Raw genomic sequence first — 14,206 nt, 5'->3', positions numbered from 1 at the left:
TCGCAATTTTCCAACTGTAAGGAATCCAAGAGTTTTCCAATGATGCATTTACAATATCCAGAAGGTGAGCTGTGAAGTCTTGTGCTAAAATGTTCAACCTGCCCACAGTCACCCCATCAGATCCCAGGGCAGCACACTGCTTCGAGGAAACATTTGTCAGTAGCTCCGACACGCCGACCTCAGAATAGTCCGAGCTGGATGTTAGAGTGCGCAAAGGTTCCGTTTTCTGCACCTGGAAATGTAAAGCCAGACCCTGAGCGATACGTTCAATGTTTTGCTTAGCCTCCTGCGGAGACAATACTATTGACTTTGTGCGGCTGGAGGCCAGAGAGTTGTTTTTCTACGCTATGAATCTATATAAAGCCTCTTATTCTGGAGATTTGACAGATGCGTGTTTAAATTTTGATTTTTATCCTCCTTTGCTTTTGAAGTTGAACTTGAAGTTGAAAGTTTAATAATGCATTCCAAAAAAAGGTTAGAAACGTATACAGCGAGAGGTCCCATGGTACAACACCGCTGGCGGGACCTCCCATGACAATACATTTCAATAAGCAACAAGATAAGAAATACACAACACATTAATTATCAAATTAACGCAGAGATTGAATACATAGTGAAATATGAGTTGTTGAAATGTTTAAATATAAACAATATAATTCAGGAGAATATACAAAAAAACATTCACAGATGTCGCTATACATAGGATAAGTAGCAAAAAAGAAGATCACATTTTAAGAAGGAAAAGCTTTAATCTGAGTTTGAACATTGAAAGCGTATTAGTCTGTTTGATGTCCAAGTTCAAAGAATTCCAATATGATATGGACGACAAATTAAGGCATTGTTTCCCGTAGTTAGTTCTGATCTTAGGTAGCAAAAAGTTATAAGTTAAGTTAAAAAGCGCAAAACGTGTGACGATGTTGCTTATGAGTGTGCCGTGTGAAAATATGCTTATCGGGATCTGATGATGCAGAATCTTAAAGAATAGGATACCAATGTTGTAAAAATAAAGGGCCGAGATAGGTAGAACGTTTAAATCTATGAATAAAATGCGTGAGAGTGACATTCGCGAGGTATACGTTATGATGCGCATGGCTTGCTTTTCCAGTTTTATTAAAGGCCAGAGATGAATATGATAGGTATTGCCCCAAGATGAGATACCATAGTTTAGGTGGCTGTGGATGAATACATAGTAAAGGAATAATAAAGTTTGAATTAAGAAATAGCTTCGGGCTTTAATTAGTGCGCGTAACCCATCCGAAATTTTCTAGCACGTTTCAGGCACATGATGATAGAATTTTAAGTGAGGGTCAATGATAACACCGAGAAATGAAACTCGATCTTGTGACAAAATAGCGGCAGAATTGAGGTATAGTAGTGGTGTAATGGGCAATGGCTTTTGAGTGGGATAGAAAATCTGAAAACATGTCTTAGTGACGTTTACGGACAGGCGGTTAATGTGGCACCAGCGCTCAAGAGAATTAGGGTCATATTGTAGGTTATGATTTATTCACAAATGAAAATTGGGTCACTGACCAAGTCGAAAGATGAAAAATGACGTTTCGGGTCCCATACGGGGCCCTTGTTCACGATGAGGCTGTCACAGAAGAAGGAATGGTTATATACGCTTCAGAATCTTCTGCAATCTTTTCACGTAGATAGGATGTAGCGTGCCCTGATTCTTGTTTAGCGTGTTGGCCGTTGTCTGGATGATTAGGGATACTAGATGAAGTCTTGCAGATAGGTTTCTTTCCGTCGCCAAAATTTCCACCTCGTCCCAGCCAATCTCGTGGCCAGTGGACAGCACATGCTCTGCAACTGCATTTTTTGCTGCGCGCTTGTTTCTGACGTCGCCCTGGTGCTCCTTCATGCGCCGCTGGAAGTTCCCGGTTTCCCCAATGTAGACGGAGGGGCAGTCGCTGCAAGGGATCCTATAAACAACGCCAGGGAACTTGGCACGTGGCAGCTGGTCCTTCACGTTGACCACATCGGCTCGCAGTTTGCTAGTTGGCACGTGTGCAATGTGCACTTCGTGTTTACGGAAAATCCTAGAAAGGGCCTCGCTGATCTGACGCACGTAGGGAATCGCAGCACGTTTTATCTTTTTTGTCAGCTGTTGTGCTCCTCGTGTGTAGGTGGCTTTCTTGGTGACTTTGCTGGTAAACTTTCTAGGGTAGCCGTTTCGCTCAAGAATGTGCTGTATAAGCTTCATCTCGTTGCCAAGGCTGACCGGGTCGGAACAGATGTTTTTAGCACGGTTGACAAGTGACGCAACCACTGAACGCTTGTGAGCCGTAGGATGACAGGAATCAAAATCCAGGTGTCTCCCCGTGTGCGTTGCTTTTCGGAAGACGCTGAAGGCTAACCGATGCGCATCACGTTTGACGAGCACATCCAAGAACGGGATCATGCCGTTCGCTTCCTCTTCCAAAGTGAAATTTATGGATGGCTCTACGGCATTCAGGTGTTCAAGGAAGCTGTGAATGTGCTGCTTGTTTAAAATGCAAAAGCAGTCATCAACATACCTCAGAAACACCTTTGGACGATGTGTGAACGAGTTCAGGGCTTTCTGTTCAATAGACTCCATTGTCAGGTTGGCAGTCGTGACTGAAATGGACGCTCCCATTGCGGTTCCGAAGATCTGCTTGTACACTGTGCCGTTGTAAGAAAAATACGTATTGGCTAAGCAGAAATGAAGCAATTCGCTGATCTCGCTGACGTTCAACGGCGTGTGATCGGGAAATGAGGGGTCGTTTTTTATGAGCTCCTTGCAGGTTTCCACAGCAAGATCGACCGGAACACTTGTGAACAGGGAACATACATCAAAGGACACGAGCACATCGCTTTCTTCGAGGACGACATCCTTGACTTTTTCAATAAAGTCTTTCGAATTCTTGATGTGCGTCGCTGTTTGTCCCACCAACGGAGCCAACACTTTGTGCAGATAACCGGATAGATGGAAAAGAGGCGACCTGGTGAAATCCACGATTGGCCTTAGCGGAGTACCACTTTTCTGAATTTTCGGCAAGCCATATATTGCCGGAGCGGATCCGTTAGTGCAAAGAAGCCTGTAGTACAGTTTTCTTTGAGAAGGCGGAAGACCACTGAATATGTCAGACAGGATCACTTGCAAGCGGGACTGTATTTTGGACGTAGGGTCCTTACTGAGCTTGCAGTAGGTTGTCGCGTCCTCGAGCATCTCTGACATTTTTGAGTGGTGCGCAGACCGGTCAAGCACAACAGTCACATTTCCTTTGTCTGCGGGCAGAATTGCAATATCTTCCTTCTTTCTCAACGACTCGAGGGCCTTCCGTTCACCTTCGGAAAGAATGTGTTCATGGTGCTGTTTCCGCATTCCTTTAAGAACACCGATCGCATTCATTCTGACATCTTCTTGTACGTCTTTATCAAGAAGACTAAAGGCTCTTTCCACAGCACAAATCATCTTCCGCGTATCCGGCGGCTTCCCCTGATTGAAATTCAAGCCTCGGCTTAGCACCATTTCTTCGGTGGCACTCATGGTGTACGACGACAAGTTTTTAACCTTGAAGACTGGTCCTCTAGACTCGTTCCTTTTTTCCCCCAGCAAAGTGCATAGTTTGCTTCTTTGCGAAACTTCGTGCTTTTCTGTTGTGCGCCTCGCTTCTTGGTTGGCAGCTAGTTGTACCTCCGCGTAGATCTCTGGCATGCGGAACTCTAGTTGCCGCTTCGCAAAGAAAGCCTCCTGTTGTAGGCGCTTCAAGGTGCACTTACATTCATCGATGCGGGCTTGTACAAGCTGTCGCTCTGCCTTCGTCACGACGTGGCGTCCAAAGGAGGTGTTCACAGGTCGACGAAGCTTCAGTGATCTTGGGGTCACGTTGTTCGATTTGCACTCCAGGCTGAAGCGCAAGTGGGTGCTGAAGGCTGCTAGGCGTGCAGAGAGGCTTATGAAGCGCCTTATTCCTGTGGCAGCTTGTTGACCAAATTGATGGCGAATATCTACATAGTCCAAGGTTCGACGGAACACCGTCTGGTCAGGGCGAAGCATGATTTATTCACAAATGAAAATTGGGTCACTGATCAAGTCGAAAGATGAAAAATGACGTTTCGGGTCCCATACGGGGCCCTTGTTCACGATTAGGCTGTCACAGAAGAAGGAATGGTTATATACGCTTCAGAATCTTCTGCAATCTTTTCACGTAGATAGGATGTAGCGTGCCCTGATTCTTGTTTAGCGTGTTGGCCGTTGTCTGGATGATTAGGGATACTAGATGAAGTCTTGCAGATAGGTTTCTTTCCGTCGCCAAAATTTCCACCTCGTCCCAGCCAATCTCGTGGCCAGTGGACAGCACATGCTATGCAACTGCATTTTTTGCTGCGCGCTTGTTTCTGACGTCGCCCTGGTGCTCCTTCATGCGCCGCTGGAAGTTCCCGGTTTCCCCAATGTAGACGGAGGGGCAGTCGCTGCAAGGGATCCTATAAACAACGCCAGGGAACTTGGCACGTGGCAGCTGGTCCTTCACGTTGACCACATCGGCTCGCAGTTTGCTAGTTGGCACGTGTGCAATGTGCACTTCGTGTTTACGGAAAATCCTAGAAAGGGCCTCGCTGATCTGACGCACGTAGGGAATCGCAGCACGTTTTATCTTTTTTGTCAACTGTTGTACTCGTCGTGTGTAGGTGCCTTTCTTGGTGACTTTGCTGGTAAAATTTCTTGGGTAGCCGTTTCGCTCAAGATCGTGCTGTATAAGCTTCATCTCGTTGCCAAGGCTGACCGGGTCGGAACAGATGTTTTTAGCACGGTTGACAAGTGACGCAACCACTGAACGCTTGTGAGCCGTAGGATGAGCGGAATCAAAATCCAGGTATCTCCCCGTGTGCGTTGCTTTTCGGAAGACGCTGAAGGCTAACCGATGCGCATCACGTTTGACGAGCACATCCAAGAACGGGATCATGCCGTTCGCTTCCTCTTCCAAAGTGAAATTTAATAATAATAATAATAATAACTTTATTTGCATCACACGTACATGATGCCGGAGGCCAGCAGAAAAAGCTGTCATTAAGGCAGCTTGACAAGGCCGCAGGCCCCCACACTGGCAACTACAGGTAGCGGTCAGCAACCACAAAACAAATGCATGAAAGGTGAAACCGCAAACAAAAGCTATACATTGAAAAAAGGAAGTTTCCACGAAAACCTGACTGCAACAAGAGGGCACACACTTTCAACAAATGTCATCGCCGGAGATATATAGACAACATAGCAAAATGAAAGTGACGCTTTGAGATAGAATATTGTGAGACTATTTTGTTGTTCTTATTTTTAGTTCGTAAAGTAGTGGCGAAGTTTCTTGAATGTAATATTTTCGGGTTGTATGTTTTTCTTATGCAACGTATTTAAAAGCCTTGGTAACCGGTTTTTTAACATTTGTAATCCATATGTTGTCCTACATGTTTCAACTTTCCACCTCTCAAAATTTCGCGTGTTGTATGCTTTAGGATGACTACTTATGTTGGCTATCTGACGCAAGAAACAAGTACCATTTTTTATCTCTTGTTTGTATTGTTTGCACAGACGATAACCATAAATCTTCGTAACAGGCATCACGTTATACATGTGAAATAATGGTTCCGAGGGATAGCACATGGGGACACTTGCAACGGCACGTAGAAACTTTTTTTGCAGAATATGAATTTTGTGTATATTTTTTGCGTCGTAGAGGCCCAAACTAAATGGCACTAATTAAGTCTTGAACAAAACAAGGTATTATACAGCATTATCATTACATTACGCGGTAGTACACTTGCATTTCGATATATGAGGCCGACTACTTGAGAAAGTTTATGGATGGCTCTACGGCATTCAGGTGTTCAAGGAAGCTGTGAATGTGCTGCTTGTTTAAAATGCAAAAGCAGTCATCAACATACCTCAGAAACACCTTTGGACGATGTGTGAACGAGTTCAGGACTTTCTGTTCAATAGACTCCATTGTCAGGTTGGCAGTCGTGACTGAAATGGACGCTCCCATTGCGGTTCCGAAGATCTGCTCTTTTCCGTCTATCCGGTTATCTGCACAAAGTGTTGGCTCCGTTGGTGGGACAAACAGCGACGCACATCAAGAATTCGCAAGACTTTATTGAAAAAGTCAAGGATGTCGTCCTCGAAGAAAGCGATGGGCTCGTGTCCTTTGATGCATGTTCCCTGTTCACAAGTGTCCCGGTCGATCTTGCTGTGGAAACCTGCAAGGAGCTCATAAAAAGCGACCCCTCATTTCCCGATCGCACGCCGTTGAACGTCAGCGAGATCAGCGAATTGCTTCATTTCTGCTTAGCCAATACGTATTTTTCTTACAACGGCACAGTGTACAAGCAGATCTTCGGAACCGCAATGGGAGCGTCCATTTTAGTCACGACTGCCAACCTGACAATGGAGTCTATTGAACAGAAAGCCCTGAACTCGTTCACACATCGTCCAAAGGTGTTTCTGAGGTATGTTGATGACTGCTTTTGCATTTTAAACAAGCAGCACATTCACAGCTTCCTTGAACACCTGAATGCCGTAGAGCCATCCATAAATTTCACTTTGGAAGAGGAAGCGAACGGCATGATCCCGTTCTTGGATGTGCTCGTCAAACGTGATGCGCATCGGTTAGCCTTCAGCGTCTTCCGAAAAGCAACGCACACGGGGAGACACCTGGATTTTGATTCCTGTCATCCTACGGCTCACAAGCGTTCAGTGGTTGCGTCACTTGTCAACCGTGCTAAAAACATCTGTTCCGACCCGGTCAGCCTTGGCAACGAGATGAAGCTTATACAGCACATTCTTGAGCGAAACGGCTACCCTAGAAAGTTTACCAGCAAAGTCACCAAGAAAGCCACCTACACACGAGGAGCACAACAGCTGACAAAAAAGATAAAACGTGCTGCGATTCCCTACGTGCGTCAGATCAGCGAGGCCCTTTCTAGGATTTTCCGTAAACACGAAGTGCACATTGCACACGTGCCAACTAGCAAACTGCGAGCCGATGTGGTCAACGTGAAGGACCCGCTGCCACGTGCCACGTTCCCTGGCGTTGTTTATAGGATCCCTTGCAGCGACTGCCCCTCCGTCTACATTGGGGAAACCGGGAACTTCCAGCGGCGCATGAAGGAGCACCAGGGCGACGTCAGAAACAAGCGCGCAGCAAAAAATGCAGTTGCAGAGCATGTGCTGTCCACTGGCCACGAGATTGGCTGGGACGAGGTGGAAATTTTGGCGACGGAAAGAAACCTATCTGCAAGACTTCATCTAGTATCCCTAATCATCCAGACAACGGCCAACACGCTAAACAAGAATCAGGGCACGCTACATCCTATCTACGCGAAAATATTGCAGAAGATTCTGAAGCGTATATAACCATTCCTTCTTCTGTGACAGCCTCATTGTGACCAAGGGCCCCGTATGGGACCCGAAACGTCATTTTTCATCTTTCGACTTGGTCAGTGACCCAATTTTTATTTGTGAATAAATCATGCTTCGCCCTGACCAGACGGTGTTCCGTCGAACATTGGACTATATTGTAGGTTATGTATGAGCTGATTAATGTCCGGGTGCGATGATATCATGGTAGAGTCATCTGCGTACAGTATACTATTGCAATTCTTTAAAGAGGATGGTAAATCATTAATGTAAAGTAAAAACAATACAGGGCCTAGAAGAGAACCTTGTGGAACACCCTTGTTCTTTTGAAATATGCAGAAATATGCTGTTATTTTGAAATATGCAGAGAAGAACTTATAATTTATCCAATTAGCTGGACTCTGACTACAGGAAAGGCTTTTCCAGGCTGATTTTCTGCGAAGTGAGCGTTCTCACACTTCTCCGTCCACCAAGGAGACGGTTGTCAGATAGGGGCCGTAGCGCACACAGAGAATACTGAGCTCTGAGCAGCATCTTGCAGAAAGGAAGTTCCCCTCTGAGCTCTTTCTGCTCGACCTGAGCTAACTACGGAGAGAAGCGAGGCACATATCAATTTTTGCACGTAACGTAGTTTACAATTTTGATATTTCCCCCACCTTTTCTGATAAGAGAGGGTTGAGTAGTAAAGGTAATTGGAAAGGGGTCACTAGATGTACCTGAGTCTTCTGTTGACCATGCGGATACCGCTGCCCCGCGAGATACTGTTAAATCTATGACTGAACGAGGAACTCATCGCATAAAGGTTGCTGCCCCAGAATTGCAGCAGCGCACAGCATTCATAGACATCCATGACCAGAGAAACTGGCCGAAGGAGTCAGAGTGACTGCCCCAGACACTATGGTGCGAATTAAAATCGCCTGCGATGACTGTGTTGTTTGCACCGCTCAGTGAGTTATCCAAAAAGTCTGTCCTGTTAACACCTGCAGGAAAGTCGGCGTTAGCAATAGTTACTTTGGCGCACTGTGGGGGGAGATTTCAACCGACAACAGCTCACAAGCAGGGAGAATAACTTTCTGCGAAATTGATGCCTGGTGACATATTTTTGTAGAGATAATAGTTATTAACCCACCACCACTGCCATTAATTTGATCAACCCTGAAAACACTAAATTTTTTCATTGAAAATACTTTAACCGGAGAGAGCCAAGTTTCTTGCAAATTCACAATATTTGGATTTTGTTTATGAAGAAGAAATCCAAGATCCGGGAGAGAAGAAAGTAAAGAGCGACATATTCCATTGCAGAACTTTTAGACCCGCCATGATTATTGACTAATGAAAGAGGCAGCAACTGCCTTCTTCAGCACATCAGCCTGGGGGATTACATTGGGGGGCCCTTTCTTGCTTTGAATTGCGGAACAGCTGTCTTCGAGGGTGAGGAAGAAGCTCGGTGCTTCTGAGAAGGGCTGAGCATTTCAACATCCGTAGTAGAGATATCTACGTGAGAAACACTGCCAGGAGCGCTGTTGGCAGGCGGGACTTGGGATGCGTCAGTAGGCGCTATGGAGTTACTCTTACTAGCAGCGCAACTTGGGAGCGATGGAGGCGTCTCCGCCGAAACATATGATTGAGAAGGCAGAGATTCGCCTGCAAGAAGTTGAGGTAAAGCCTCGGTGAAACTGCACAGCATCCGCTCGACCACCACAGAAAAAGCCTGTTCTACTCAGGAAACTATCGAAGTAGTCAAACTTGGCTCTATATCTTCAACAGAGCTTCGCGCCGGCTAGCATATGTATTAGTTTTTCGATCCAGAAGTGCATATGCATCTGCTCTCGAGCATCAATAGCTTGAATTATCTCGAGAGGGTTTTGTTCGTGAGCTCGTTTCGAACAAGTGACATCATCAGTTGAGTGGTTGCCGTCGCAGAGGCAACATTGGGGCCGATGAGAGGCACAGCTGTCATCCGAATGCCCTTCTCCACAAACACGGCAGCGGGTCACCAATTTACACGCTTTACCACTGTGACCAAACGCCAAGAGTAGGTGCATTGAAGTGGACTTGGTCGCAGATGGTCCACATGGTACACGATTGTCCAGACCTTGAGTTCAGGAGGACAGGAGGAGCCAGAAAAAGTAGTTATTACTGATTCTGTTGCTACGCGCGCACCAATTAGTTCTCCACTGCACCGGTACACAGAAAGAACCCTCACACCTGCATCACGAAACTCCTCTAGTATTTCCTGCAGAGAAGCTGCTCAGTAAACTCCACGAACAATACATTTCGAGCATCCGAGCTGTTCAGGGATAAATGCTTTCACCGCCTATGACTGAAAAATTTTGCACTGGAGCAGGTAGGTGAAACAGGCAATGTCAGAGGACTTGCAAACAATGCCTCAACTGCCGAACGGTCGCACCTCAGAGATCAGGAGGTAGTAGGTAGTAAGAGAAATTAGCTTCTTCTGAATAACTTTACAGCTTTTCATCTTGATCATTCCCTCACCGATTGGTACTAGAGCCACAGGGATGACGTCAATTTCATTTTTCCGAAAAATGCCCAGCGGCTCAATTTGGGTGGCTAGCTGGCAAACCAGGCTGCCGACTCTCCGCCCGGGGAGGTTCGCGGAATACCTGAGCCAACCGCGCCCTCAAATGCACATTAACCGCGCCTACAGACTTAACCTTAGACCTGTCCAAGTCCCCCACGCAGAACGGCCTCACGAGAGATGAACACGCAGCCACCACCAAGACACCACACATGATGAACTCTCAGCCAAGAATCCAAGAGGCAGCTTCCATGAACACTCGAAGCGCTGCTGCTTTCTTCTGCAAACTGTTTTTTTCTTAGTCAACGCGGCCCTTCGATGTTGAAGCTGTTGTCTCAAATACGACCGCACATACACACGGGGGCGAGGGGGGGGATTCGCCAGGGTTTGGCGCAGATCCAAACAGGAAAAATCTCATCCAGGCTAATCTCTTTGCTCTTCATTTTCCTTTCCTTCTTCTTTACCTCAGTAAACACGGCACATACCCACGCAGCGGAATCGGCCAAGGTGTAGTGGCATAAACAGAGAAATTTACATAGCAGATTACGACAAAATTTGTACACCAAGAGTGAATTTTGAAAAATGTATCAGTAAAAGTAAAAACGACAGAAGAATATTTAAAGTTAAATAACAGGCAGCGTTTTGGTGAAAGAAGATCTCGAAGAACTTTAAAAGAATTAGCAAATCAACCTACCAGTTGCAATTATGTATCGTGGAGAATCCCACAATTTGAACTCAATGCAAATCCTTTGGCGCTCGCACCAAGCGTTAATAACACTGGCAGGTATAATGGGATCCCTAGCCTGGAGAGACGAACCTCCAGGTATATATTTTCCTGAAGTGCAAACTTTCGACAGTGGAGGAGAAAATGGTCTACAGCTTCATCCTTACCGTATGCATCACATAGATTTGTCGTTGTCGACCCACACCTTCATAGATATAAATTCAAACTGGGAATCCTGCAGCACAACCGCGTCATTGTTACCTCACGCAGCTTGGTTTTACACGAACGGACGTTCCAGATATAGGCTAAGTGCTGATAATCAGTGGTATTTAGTAAGAGATCACGTAACCTGCCTGATATGTTTTGTAACCTCTGAACCTGGAAATCGCAAGTAGGCTGAAATCCGGAACGGGATGTGTCACAGACCCGTCAAGAGCCGACCTTGATAAATAATCAGCCACGTCTCTTTAGGGACATCATCGTTTTCCTCATCTTTCATCTAATCCCAAAAGCGTGCGCAAAAAGGCGCAACTAAGCGCGATCTCAACGGCATAGAGCGTTACCGTATGGCGAGGGAATTGCACCACCGTAGCAGAGTCGCATCAAACAAGAAGGAGTGCTCAAGCCGCATAGTGCATGCTATTCCATTCTTACGCATCATTTACATTAATTTACCCACAATCACGCCCAGGATTCTTCGACAGGAATTTTAGTAAGCGGCAACTGTGGAAGAGTGCTAGGTACTGCTATCGAAATATTGAAGGTCATGGTCTATTTTAGAGCGCTGGCACTAGAACTTCCTAACTCGTTCATTTCGCCGATGTCTGTCCTATCACTCTACACTTTGAAGAGATGGCTGGCCCGGTGCCACCAGCCTGTGTGAGAGGTGAGCCACAAAACTATAGGGACCCTGCAACGTTATCAAAATGGCTGTGGTTTAGCTCTGGTTAAACCTGGAGAGACGCGATAGCTACACCTAGCAGAGTGGAACTCGCTCATTCGAATTGAAAAGTCAGTCTTTGGCCGCTGCGTTTTGTTGGGGGTTCCTTCTTCATCTTCGTCCCTGAACGTGGATTCACTCTCTCCCCCTCTCCACTCCTCCCCCACTCAGTTTCACCCGCCCTCTGCGGCGCCGGCAGCTGCCATGGTGGCCACGGCGCCGCCACCACGCTGGAAGCTCGAAATATTAGCATAATGTAGGCGCGCGGCGCACACACCAGCTGCGTGCTCTGACGCCACTCCGCGCGTGCGCACAACTGGCAAAGCGGGCGGCGTCTGCTCCGCCGTCGGCGAGCCGCGTGGCGCGCACACCAGCTGCGGGCTATGAAGTCACTCCGCGCATGCGCACAGCTGGCGGAGCGGTGGTGTCACGGCTCAGCGCGCAGCCCCGCTGACCTCGCGAAGTGGCTGGCGTAGTGCAGTTATCGCTACAAAACCTGTGCATTGAATTTTGATGAAACAGCCCACTGTGGCATTCCGCCGTTAATTTATTGAATAGATGCGGAAGGTTCCACGAAAAGATCAACCTGGGTCACAACAGCCTCTCCTCTGATAGCACCTGCAATCGCAGGGCGGTGGAGCATAGCTTAACCATTCCACCGCGGCGCCAGGAAATGTATGAGGACTATATCGATCTATGATTCTTAAGTAGAGATCAATGACCAATTCCGCATATATTGGGCATTAACGCATTAGGGCTACAACGTTATAGACTTAACGCGGAGGTTCATGTTCGCCTCCAATTTTAGTGCGCTAGCAAAGATGCGCCCACTCACCGATGTCAGGCATTTTTTGTTTCTGAAGTGTGCTTGACCTTGAAATGCGATCCTAGACCCGAAACCGTCAGGAAACTGAAAACAGATTTTCTAGCGCACCTAAATCGCATCTGGCCTAACCAGGCAAGATCACCCGTATTTCTTTTCAATGCCTAGCAAAATTTTTGTTTTAAAGTGTGTCTGTGGCATGCATCGAGTAGTTAAGATTGCCATAAGGGAACGTTGTTGACAATAGCACAAAAATTAGTACAGAAAAATTGCTACCCTGAAGAGCCGATTTCTGCGGTGTATTGATTGGTTTGGTGGAATCGTAAAATGTGAACGAATGTTCTGCCGAGAAACAATCCCTTGTTATCGCGTGTGATCAGCAAGGCAGAGCTGGTTTTTCTCTTCTGAGTTTTGCTGGCTGTTTGGTAACAAAATACCCTGCTCAAAAAGTTGCCGGCAGCCGGGAATCAAACGTAAACCAATGAATCTTACAATGCTACCTATTTGGGACAAACTCCAAGGGGAAACAAAAATATATATTAGTCCTTTTTGTGTTTCCATTTAAAAAAACAAAAACAAGACATCCCTTTCGAAAGGTGTTGTGTGCGTCACGTGACTACACCTAGCATATAAACTAAAACTGGTGGCTTCATAATGCGACCGGTATTCTGCGGCTGCCGCCTAGGTAGCACACCCCTTTTCAATATTCGGTCCCTACGGGCAAATACAAAAGGCCTGAGCGGAAATGATGCCAATAATTTAAATAGAATGTACTTTGTAAGCGTGCACATATAATCAAATTTTTTATGCACCGGGCATCAGTGTAAGCGGACATACAGCTTACCGTGGTGTCTCTGGGGGATCTGGAGGGATACATTGTCTGTAAGTGGTATGTCTGAGGTCCCAAAGCGACAGCTGGCCTATAAGAGACGACGTGGCAGAGTGTTCCGTGATTTAGTAGAGGGTCCGTGTGATAGTTAAGGTGCACTGACATCGCACAGTAGACGGGTGTCCTTGAATTTCCCCTTCATAGAAATGCAAAAGCAAAGGCTGCTTGGGATTTTTGAAAGCTATGTTCTAAGCACTACTTGCATTAGCCACATCAGCAGTTTCCTAAGATGAGCACAATGGACTGTGCGTTGAGTGCTTTGCAAATGGCAGACATGTGTGAAATTTTACAATTTGCAAATTATTTTGTTTAAACAATAAAATCATTAGTAACTCGGCTGACAACGGCGGTTGCATGCTGGTTGTCACTGTGTTCCTGGTTATGGCACTAGGGTTTGCAGAGAAGATCGGTGACTCTACTCTTTGTTGTACTATAAGGGACAAAAGTCTCCAGGATCCACCGAGCCCAAGAGCTGGTTCTAACTCAGCAAGTGTACTCTGCAACGACCAGCTCATAACAATGCTGCACTTCTTGGTTTCTGGTCTATAGTCCTTGGGGTTTGTTCTTTCATGTACGGTGTGCCAGTGGTTTCTAAAGCCTGCTCGTGGATTTCCTCAAACCGCCTGATATTAGATGCATCGGCAAGTGTGAGAGAAAGCATGTGACTGATAACAAGATACGTTTCACGAAATATCAGTTCCGTGACTTTCGAATTTGCTTTAGATGCATTAATTTAGGATTCCCTGGCGTGAAGGCGGCGCAGTGCCACTCCTTGTCAAATAAAAATGAGTGTGTGATCAGCTGTAGTGAGATAGTTATTTTTCGTCTCTCTCTCCTCGGCCCACTGAGCACCAGCTCATTTCTGACCAGTGCAGTGTAGAGCCTAAGGATATTCTCAACTGTCAGAGAACATTTA

Source organism: Amblyomma americanum, chromosome 6, assembly GCF_052857255.1.
Source record: "Amblyomma americanum isolate KBUSLIRL-KWMA chromosome 6, ASM5285725v1, whole genome shotgun sequence".
Classification (NCBI taxonomy): domain Eukaryota; kingdom Metazoa; phylum Arthropoda; class Arachnida; order Ixodida; family Ixodidae; genus Amblyomma; species Amblyomma americanum.
Note: the sequence above shows the minus strand (reverse complement) of the source record.